Source organism: Galeopterus variegatus, unplaced genomic scaffold (genome assembly GCF_000696425.1).
Source record: "Galeopterus variegatus unplaced genomic scaffold, G_variegatus-3.0.2 Scaffold8396, whole genome shotgun sequence".
In the NCBI taxonomy this organism is placed as follows: Eukaryota; Metazoa; Chordata; class Mammalia; order Dermoptera; family Cynocephalidae; genus Galeopterus; species Galeopterus variegatus.
In genome coordinates, this window is record NW_007734507.1 from 30,182 (window position 1) to 41,705 (window position 11,524).

The 11,524-nt window shown below is 42.0% G+C and overlaps 1 pseudogene; it reads left to right on the forward strand.

The window, feature by feature from the left end:
• Positions 1 to 7,236: 7,236 nt before the first annotated feature.
• LOC103608403 lies at positions 7,237 to 11,524 on the forward strand (annotated as a pseudogene).

Below are 11,524 nucleotides of genomic sequence, written 5' to 3' on the forward strand. Positions count from 1 at the left end.
GGGTCATGCTGTTAAGTGGCTGGGGCACCCTGCAAATGTTATAAGAGATCTTTTGTTAGCTGTGGCTGTGAAGAGATAAAACCCATCCTGATTCTGAACAAGTGATGACAACGTTTTATAGTAAACATAATGGCGGGCAATTGTGATTCTCTATTTTTTAATTGGGGTGAAAAATCAATTCGTTACTATCTTTAAAGAATGCAGGTCCTAAATAAGGATGCCTAGGGCCGTGCTTCACCAATGTTAGTGGCCCGTCAGAATCACCCCGAGAGCTCCTTGAAACGCAGAGAGGAGAGGGTTAAATCTTCGGGCCTGTGCTCTTGAGGTCCTGTTCATTAAGTCTCTGCTACAGCCTGAAGTGTTTATGTTTTCTTCTAGGAGTTTTATAGTTTCAGGTCCTATATTTAAGTCTTGAATCCATTTTGAGTTGATTTTGGTGTATGGTGAGAGGTGTGGGTCTAGGTTCACTCTTCTGCACCTGGATCTCCAGTTTTCCCAGCACCATTTATTGAAGAGGCTACCCTTTCCCCAGTGTATGTTCTTGGTGCCTTTGTCCAAGATCTGTTGGCTGTGAGTATGTGGGTTGATTTCTGGGTTCGTTATTCTGTTCCATTGGTCCATGTGTGTGTTTTTATGTGAAAGAAAGAAAGAGAAAGAAAGACAGAAAGTAAGAAAGAGAGAGAAAAAAAGAGATTATAATAATACTCTGAACTTTCAGAAGGAAAGAACAGAACTGTGGTTACTAGAGGTGGGAAAGGGAGCGTGGGAGCAGGATTAGTGAAAAATTGGCTAATGAACACAAGGAATGATTATGTTTTGTAATGATGAACACACTAATTAACCTGATTTGACCATTACACATTGTACACAGGTGTCGATATTCAACTCTATACCCCGCAATATATAGAGTCAACTATGTTTCAATAAGATAGTTGTATATTATAATTTACCATAGTGTTTTTAAAATAAACTTTTTATTTTGGAATAACTTTAGATTTACAGAAGAACTGTAAAGATAGCACAGAGCATTCTTGCATACATCACACCCGGTTTAATTTCCCCTAACACTATCATACTGCACTGCCATGATACATTTGTCAAAACTAAGAAACTCACTCTGGTACATAATTATTAAATAAACTCCACACTTCATTCACATTTTGCCACCTTTTTCATTGATACCCTTTTTCTCTTCCAGGGTCTTACCCAGGGTGCCACATTCCGTTTAGTCACCATGTCTCCTTCGTCTCCTCTGGCCTGTGTCATTTCCTTAGTCTTTCTTTGTTTTTTATGACCTTGACCATCTGGAGGAGGCCTGGCCAGGTATCCTGTAAAACATTCCCCAATCTGAGGTTGTCTGATATTTTCTCATTTTTAGACTGGTTTTAAGGTTTTTGGAAAGAAATCACTTTTAAAGACATTATTCTGCAATAGAAAGATAACAGTAAAAGGTACCAACACAATAATCACAAATGGATGTTTTTATGGTCTGTGAATTGGAGGGGATCAGAATATGCCACCAAAATATGCCACTTTGGCATATGAGTTATTTTGCTCTGAGGGCAACTGAGAAATAGCAGATGAAGAAGCAGCTCTCTGCCCTCCCCTTTCTACCTAAAAGCCGGGCTAAATTTCCCTTTGCTAAGGTGTCCCGCTTTCCTCTCGTGTATCAGGAGGGGAGAAGACTCGTTATTGGAGATGGCACTGACTTGAGTCTGCATAACAAACCTCTGCTTTCCTCTGTGTATCAGGAGGGGAAGAAGACTCGTTATTGGAGGTGGCACTGACTTGAGTCTGCATAACAAACCTCACTAAATAGTCCTTGTCTTTCATTAGTTTGCTCCATGTATTGACCTTTCCACAATTTACCATCCCTAGAACCCGCTTTCCTCTCGTGTATCAGGAGGGGAGAAGACTCGTTATTGGAGATGGCACTGACTTGAGTCTGCATAACAAACCTCGCCTTGTCTTTCATTAGTTTGCTCCATGTATTGACCTTTCCACAATTTACCATCCCTAGAACCTCAATTGGTTTTTGCTTTGTTTTGTCATTTCTTCACAATTTATCACTTTTGTTAAAATGGTATATAAACTTCCATGTCTAACTGCTTTTGGGGGTTTTCACTTCTTTTCTATGAGACTTCTTATGTACACACGAAATAAACATCTTGTCCTGTTAGTATGTCTTTTTTTGGTTTAATTTGCAGGCCCCAGGGACTGAATCTATGACAACAGAGGAAAAGTTTTATTCCTCCTCTATAGAATCCAATCTGCTTTTAAGGAAAACTTTTAAAAGTTCACTGCTGAGTCCATTACAACAACTTATACTTGGTGACTATAATTAATGTTTATACTACTGTTCTGTAAATTTTCTAAATAATAATTCACAATCACTCAAAATCACTAAGTCATGTAAGAAGTCATAAAGTATATGATAAGAAAGTAAAACAAGTTTATTGGCATCAGGCAAATTCTAACAACTAGAAGGAAAAAATGTAAATTATTGAGGTTTGTCTTTAGCCTTATATTTAGATAGCAAGTGCTTTACTGTTTAGAGGCTGTCTTCTGTTCTTGAAAGAGAAATTCCTATTTGTGTTCTTGTTTCTGACAAAATAGGGGCTTCTATTCTTTTGTCCCCGGGTGTGGGCATCTACAGAGGGGTAGCGAACAAGCTGTAGGGCCAGAGAGTAGGGAAGACCCCAGCTCCCCACCCCATGCAGAACCTGTAGGTCAAGGTGAGCAAATATTGTTCTTATTCAAACCAGTCAGAAACATAAAGCAGTAGTTCTTGTGTGGGACCGGAATATGCCAACCCAAAATACGCCACTTTGGCATGAAGATTATTTTGACTTGAAAGCAAATGAGAAAAAACAGATGCAGAACAGAGCCTTCCTGGAACTTCCCTCATCTGACTAAAAGCAGAGAACTCAGAGAAATCAGAATTGCCATAAGTACCTTCTCCCAGGAAAGCTCTATGGCCATGAAAAGACAGAAACCAGCACCCAGACAGACTGCACAAGCCTCACTCCATTAGTTACCCCCAGTTTGCCACCCTGGAAACTTAAAACCCATTACTTCTGTCTTGTCACTTCTCTAAATTTACTTCCTCTGCTAAGAAGCTAGATAAGCCCCAAGTTCTAACCTTGCTTATCACTGATATTTCCCCCAAATGATGTGCACTGCATGCATTAATAAACTGGTTTTCTCTTATCGATCTGTCTTTTGTCAGTCTGATTTGCAGGGCCCCAGCCAGAAAACCTAGGAGGGTAGAAGAAAATTTTTCCTTCCCTACATTTTCAAGCCACAGCATGCCTCAGGACCACCCGAAGGACTTGTTAAGACACAGATTGCCGGCTTCACCCCTGGAGTTTCCAGTCCAGTAGGTCTGGGCTGAAGTCTGAGAACTGGCATGTCTAACGTGTTTCTGGTGATGCTGCTGCTGCTGGTCTGATCCAGGGATCACACTTTGAGAACCACAGGTAGAGAAGAGAGGACACTACTGGGATGAAGTCATGGACCAAATTAACTGTGGGGGCCAGCTCAGGTGACTCCTCTCTGGAGTCCTTCTGCTTCCCCTGTCATAGAATCCTGTGGCCTTTTCAGTCCCCTGATGTTTGTCACCCCTGGACAGGGTGCAGAGAGGAGAGCTATGCGTCAAATGCTCAGAGGCAAGGACCACCCTGCATGCTGATTCATGTTGCTCTGAATGCAAAGCCTGAGGCAAGGACAGGAGTGCAAGTAGTTTATTTGGAGGCCACCCCAGCAAGCAGGAGTGAGGGGCAGGGAAAGGGAGACGGGGAGGGAGGAAACTCCAGCATCAGAGCGCATTGTCTGAGAAGCTGAATGCCTTCCAGACATGATCACAGGAAAGGTGGGAGCCAGGCCATTGTCCGCCAGCTAGACCCTATTGGTTGAGGGTTGAGGGGTGTTAACTCTCCTGTACTCCCAGGCCAAGCCAGCTCTCAGACCCTACAGCACCATGTGAGAAAGACCAGGTAGGTGATTGATTTGTGACATTGGTGAGGCTGATCTCCTGTGGAACTGTCCAGCACAACCACAGCATACAGCAGAAGTGAACCCAAGGGGCACAAAGCTGGCATGAGTGGCTGCTGGCTCATATGTGTGTGAAGGCTGGGAAGGCACAGGGGCTGGCTGGTGCTGCAGGCTCTCCTTGTAAGCCCCTAAAAAGTGCTTTCTCTATTTGCACATCTATATTCACAGCAGCTCTATTCACAACAGCCAGGAGGTGCAAGCACCCCAAGCATGCATCCACAATGAATAGGTGAACAATGGCACGCACAGACAATGGAATATTGTTCAGCTTTTAAAAGGAAGGAGATCCCGACACAAGCTGCAATGTGGATAAACTATGAGGGCATTTTAGTAAGTGGAATAGGCCAGTCACAAAAAGACCAATTCTGTATGATTTCACCTATACGAGGTACCTAGAGTAGTCGAGTTCATAGAGACAGGAAGTAGGAGGGTGGCTGCCAGGGCTGGGGGCCGTGAGGAGTTAGTGTTTCACGGGCACAGAGTTTCATTTTTGCCAGATGAAGCAGCTCTGGAGATCAGTTGCACATCGGTGTGAGTACACGTAGCAGGACTGCCCTGTACATTTGCAAACGGTTAAGATGGTAAGTTTTATGTTAAGTATACTTTACCACCACAAAAAAATCATAAAAGATAAAAATTCTCAAAAAGTCCCTTCTCATGCACAGAGCCTGGTGGAGCTCAGAGCTCCGGCACAGGCTCAGGTCCCCTTAGCTGCTGGTCCTATCCTGTCTCCGGAGAGGAGAGCCCTGTCTCTGCCTCAAGTCATTCTGCCTCGCAAGTGACCCTCGCTCCTGGTTGAACATGACGACGTGAGCCCAGAGGTCCTCTTTTCTCCAGTTACATTATTTAAAGACACCCACCATTCCTCTCTTTATAGTTCTTTAGACCAAATTTAACAGAACCCCAAAAGTGTGGTCCCCAGGACCAGCAGCATCAATCAGCACCACCTGGCAACTCATTAGAAGTTCAATTCAGAATCCTTGGGGCTGGGACCAAAGATTTATTTTTCATTTTTTAAATTGCAACATAATTGATTATACATATTTGTGGTGTACAGGTGTTGAATGGCAATACCTGTGTACAATATGTGGTGATCAAATCAGGATCATTGGTATATTCCTCATTACAAAATGTAATCACGCTTCGCGTCCATTAATTGATTTCTTTGCTTCTCCTTATGAGTGAAGACATGCAGTATTTCTCTTTCTGTGCCGGGCTTGTTTCCCACTTAACAAAGTTTTCTCCAAGCTCATCCATGCTGCTGTGAATGACAGAATTTCATTCTTTTTAAAAAAGTTTAATTTAATGAGTGAAGACATGCAGTATTTCTCTTTCTGTGCCTGGCTTGTTTCCCACTTAACAAAGTTTTCCCAAGCTCATCCATGCTGCTGTGAATGACAGAATTTCATTCTTTTTAAAAAAGTTTAATTTAATTTTATAACATACAATGTAGTTGATTCTTCATGTCTCTGTACTGATTCCTCCCCCTCCCTCCTCTCACCCATCAACATCATATCTGCTCACTTGTCTTAACAAGCTCAAGGAATTGTGATTGTTGTGTCTTCTCCCCACCATTTGTTTGTGTATTTATTTAGAATTTCATTCTTTTTATGGCTGAGTAGTATTCTATTGTGTAAATATACCACATTTTCCTTATCTAGTCATCATCAATGGAAATTTAGGTTGGTTCCATAGCTTGGCGATTGTAAATAGAGATGCAATAAACATGGGAGTGCAGGTGTCCCTTCAACATGATGATTTCCAATCCTTTGGGTATACACCCAGAAGTAAGATTGCTGGACCATATGGCAGTTCTATCTGTAGTTGTCTTAGGAGCCTCCAGACTGTTTTCCATGATGGCTGCACTAACTTACTGTCCAACGAAGAGTGTGTAAGGTTTCCCCTTTCTCCACATCCTCATCAGCATTTGTTATTATCTGTCTTTTCAATAGTAGCCAGTTTAACTGGGGTAAGATGATATCTCATTGTGGTTTTGATTTGTATTTCTCTGATAATTAGTGATGTTGAGCATTTTTCATATATTTGTTGGCCATTTATATGTCTTCTTTTGAGAAACACCTATTCAGCTCCTTTGCCCATTTTAAAATTGGGTTGTTATTTTTTTACTGTAAAGTTGTTCAAGTTCCTCTTATATTCTGGATATTAATCCCTTGTTGGATGTATAGCTTGCCAATATTTTCTCTCATTCTGTAAGTTAGGACCAATGCAGCAAGAAGCTATGACAGTCATAAATATATATGCACCCAACATTGGAGCACCCAGATATATAAAGAAACTGTTTTGGATCTAAAGGGAGAGATAGACCCCAACACAATAATAGTTGGGGAATTTAGCATACTTTGTACAGCATTGGACAGATCATCTAGACAAAAAATTAGCAGAAAAATATTGGATTTAAACAGCATTGTAGACCAAATGGACTTGACAGACATTTTCAGAACATTTCATCCAATAATTGAAGAATATACATTCTTCTCATCAGCACAAGGATCATTCTCCAGGACAGACCACATTTTAGGCCACAAATTAAGTCTCAACAAATTTAAAAAGACTGAAATCACATCAAATATATTTTGAGACCACAATGGAATAAAACTGGAAAAAACAACAAACAAAACTTTGGAAACTATACAAATTCATGGAAACTAAACAACATACTCCTGAACAACCAGGGGGTCAAAGAAGAAATAAAGCAGGAAATCAAAAAATTCCTTGAAACAATTGAAAATGCAAGCTCAACTTATCAAAACCTATGGGATGCTGCAAAAGCAGTACCAAGAGGGAAGTTTATTGCAATAAATACTTACATCTAAAGAACAGAAAGACTTCAAATAAACAACCTAACATTACACCTCAAAGAACTAGAAAAACAAGAACAATTCAATCCCAAAATTAGTAGGTAGAAGAAAATAATTAAGATCAGAGTGGAACTAAATTAAATGGAGACAAAAAAAAAAAAAAGATACAAAAGATCAACAAAGCAAAAAGTTGTTTTTTTGAGAAGGTAAACAAAATAGGCAAATAGTTATACCAAATAAAAAAAGAAGAGAGAAGACCCCCAAAATAAAATCAGAAATGATAAAGGAGACATTACAACCAATACCACAGAAATACAAAGAATTGCTTTCTCTTACCAGACCTGGACAAGCAGGAGGCACCATCATGGGAGTCGACATCCACCACAACAAGCACTGAAAGGTTTGGCACCAGGAGCCTAAGAGCCAGGGCATTTACCTAAGGCTGTTGGTCAAGATGTACAGGTTTCTGGCCAGATGAACCAACTCTGCCTCCAACCAAGTTGTGCTGAAGAGGTTGTTTATGGGTCACACCAACCAGCTGCCTCTGTCCCTTTCCTGGATGATCCAGAAGATGAAGCTTCCTGGCTGGGTAAAACAAAATGGCTGTGGTTGTGGGGACCATAGCAGATGATGTGCAGGGTCAGGAGGTGTCCAAACTAAAGGTATGGGCATTGTATGTGACCAGCGGCCCATAGCCACATCTTCGAGGCCAGGGGCAAGATCCTCGCCTTTGACCAACTGGCCCTGGGCACCCCCACAGGCTGTGGCACCATCCTGCTCTCTGGTCCTTGCAAGGGTTGAGGGCATGCATTTCAGCATGGCCCCAGGAACTCTGCGTAGCCACACACACCCTATGTACATTCCAAGGGCTGGAAGTTCGAATGTGCCAGAGGCCGACAGGCCAGCCACAACTACAAAAAGATTTTGGATGCTGGAAAAAAAAATACAAAGACTCATTAGAGACTATTATGAACTATTAGGAACAACTATATACCAATGAATTTGAAAACCTAAAGGAAATAGATAAATTTCTGGACACATACAAACTACCAAGAATGAACCAAAAAGAAATAGATAATCCGAACAGACCAATAATGAGCATCGAGACTAAAGCAGTAATCAGCAATCTCCCAACAAAGAAAATCCCAGGACTAGATGTCTTTACTGCTGTATTCTACCAGACCTTTAAAGAGGAATTAATACCAATTCTCACCAAATTATTCCAAAAAATTGAAACAGAAGCCATTCTCCCAAATTCATTCTATGAGGCCAGCATAACCCTGATACCAAAACCAAAAAAAGACACAGCAACTAAAAAAGAAAACTACAGGCCAATATCTCTGATGAACAAAGATGCAAAAATCCTCAACCAAATATTAGCAAACAGAATACAGCAACACATCAAAGAGATTATGATCAAATGGGATTCATCCCAGGAATGCAAGGATGCTTCAACATAGGCAAATCAATAAATATAATACATCACATCATCAAAATCAAGGGCAAAAACCATATGATCATCTCAGTAGATGCAGAAAAAGCATTTTACAAAATTCAACATCCCTTCATGATACTCTCAGCAAATTATGTATAGAAGGAAAGTATCTTAACACAATTAAAGTCATATATGACAAACTGACCACCAACATCATCCTGAATGGGATGATGGGACAGGAATAAGAACAGGAATAAGACAAGGATGCCCACTCTCATCACTCCCATTGAACATAGTTTGGAAGTACTAGCCAGAGCAATCAGGCAAGAGAAAGAAACAAAGGCATCCAAATTGGGAAAGACAAAGTCAAACTGTCCCTCTTTGCAGATGACATTATCCTATACATAGAAAAACCTAAAAACTCTACCAAAAAACTCCTAGACCTGATAAACAAATTCAGTAAAGTTGCAGGATACAAAATCAATACACAAAAATCAGTACCATTTTTATATACCAACAATAAACTAGCAGAAAATAAATCAAGAAAGCAAGTCCATTTACAGTAGCTACCCAAATATTAAAATACTAGGAATAAATTTAACCAAGGAGGTGAAAGATCTCTACAATGAAAACTACAAAACACTGCTGAAGGAAATTAAAGGGGACACCAAAAGAGGGAAAGGCATTCCTTGTTCATGGATTGGAAGAATTAACCTTGTGAAAATGTTCATACTACCCTTAAGCCATCTACAGATTCAATGCAATCCCCATCAAAATACCAATGACATTCTTCACAGAAGTAGAAAAACGATCTCAACCTTCATATGGAATAACAAAAGACCCCAAATAGTCAAAGGAATCCTGAGCAAAAATAAATAAATAAATAAATAAATAAAGCTGGGGCATTACACCATATGACTTCAAATTATACTACAAAGCTATAGTAACCAAAACAGCATGGTACTGGCATAAAAACAGACACTTGGACCAATGGAACAGAATAGAGAACTCAGAAATCAGCCCATGTACTTACAGCCAACTGATCTGTGACAAAGACACCAAGAACATACATTGGGAAAAGGGCAGCCTTTTCAGCAAATGGTGCTGGGAAAACTGGACATCCATGTGTAGAAGAATGAAACTAGACCCATATATCTTGTGATCCACCTAAATCAACTCAAAATGGATTAAAAACTTAAATATAAGGCCTAAACCTAAAACTCTCAGAATAAAACATAAGGGAAACACTTCAGGATGTAGAACTGGGCAAATGACTTTATGAATTGGGCTCCAAAAGCACAGGCAACAAAAGAAAAAATAAACAAATGGGATTATATCAAACTGAAAATCTTCTACATAGCAAAGGAAACAATCAACAGAGTGAAAAGGTAAATTATATTTAATGACTAGAGTAGAACTATGTTTCCTGAATGTCAGCCACTTATGTACTGTCATGAGTTTGGTTTTTGCTATGTATTTATACCATTCGTACTAATATTTTCTCTGAATTGATTATTTTATTTTTATTTTATATTTTTAAAAGATGACCGGTAAGGGGATCTTAACCCTTGACTTGGTGTTGTCAGCACCACGCTCTCCCAAGGGAGCTAACTGGCCATCTGTATATAGGGGTCCGAACCTGTGGCCTTGGAGTTATTAGCACCGCACTCTCCCAAGTGAGCCACGGGTTGGCCCCTGAACTGAATACTTTAAAATGATGCGAGTATATACCTTAGTCACAGGGTTTGTATTAGTCAGGTTCTCCAAACAGTAGGGGTCCGAACCTGTGGCCTTGGAGTTATTAGCACCGCACTCTCCCAAGTGAGCCACGGGTTGGCCCCTGAACTGAATATTTTAAAATGATGCGAGTATATACCTTAGTCACAGGGTTTGTATTAGTCAGGTTCTCCAAACAGAGAACTAACAGAATACGTATATAAATGTATGAGAAGGGACTTAGTAGGGGAATTGGCTCATGAGATTAGGAAGGCTGCAGAGTCCCATGACAGGTCGTCTACAAACTGTATGTCATGGTAGCACGGCTCAAAGTCTGGAAGGCTCAGAACCAGGGAAGCTGATGGTGTGATTCTCAGTCTGAGGCCAGAGGTGCTGCTGTGTCACTCCGGAGCCCACAGGCTGAAGGGTCCCAAGCTCAGGTGTCCACAACAGGAGGGAGGTGTACCCCAGCTGCAGTGGGAACAGAGGAATTGGCCTGTTTCTCCGTCCTTGCTCCCTCTGGGCCCGCAGGGGATGGGACGGTGCCCTCCTACGCCGAGGGGGGATCCTTCCTGCACCATCCACTCGGTCTCACGTGCTTCTCTTCCCAAAACACCCTCAGACACACCCCAAATAACGCCTCACCGCCAGTATTTTTTTCTGTGTATTTCTATGTGTCCCTTAATCTAGTCAGGTTGACACCTAAAGTTAATGATGAGAGTTATTTACTGTGATCTCAATATAATTGTATAATAAGTTTAATGTGTTATTTAAAATTTTAAAAAGTGCATTTTGGCCGATTTTTTCTCCCTGAAATCCAAACAGGCTGTCTTGCCTCCTGTCGGGTTTGGTTTTCCTGAAGCGTGCCACAGGGCCTGGGCAGCTGCGGTGCCCACCCTTGTCGCCCCAGGAGCCTGGCCCTTGTCCTCCCTGTCGCAGCGTGGACACGACCTCCTCAGTGTCCAGCAGGCCTCGTGCCTGTCCACGGCCACCCTGTCACCCTTCTCGCATCAACTCTTCTGCCCCAAATTACCAAACTTCAGCAGCAGCAGCCCAGGGTGTGCCCCCCTGGTGTCCTCTGGGAGTCTGGGGTCCACTGGCAGAGGTGGCTGCAGGGGGCGCGGTGGCAGGGGGAGGCCCGGGCGGGGAGAGGAGAAGGACAGGGCAGGGGACCACAGGGGAGGACTCGGGCTGAGGGCTTCGAGAGGGGGGCCCAAGAGGACTCGGTTTTCTGGTTCCAGAGAAAAGAAAAGGACAAGCACGGGGGTGTGGGGAGAGGAGGATGAAAGTGTCCTGGAAAGGATGATGGTTTGGAAAGACTGAAAGGATGAATGGGACGGAGGCACCCTCTGTCACTTTTCAGCCGGATATTTGGAATGAAAAGCCTCGTGACGTTGTGCAGTTGCGTGTGGCCAAGGGCAGGGCACGTTTCAACCCCGGCAGTCAGAGTCTAGCTCCCTGTGTCACAACAGTCACGGTGCTCGACGCAGGAAGAAAGTGA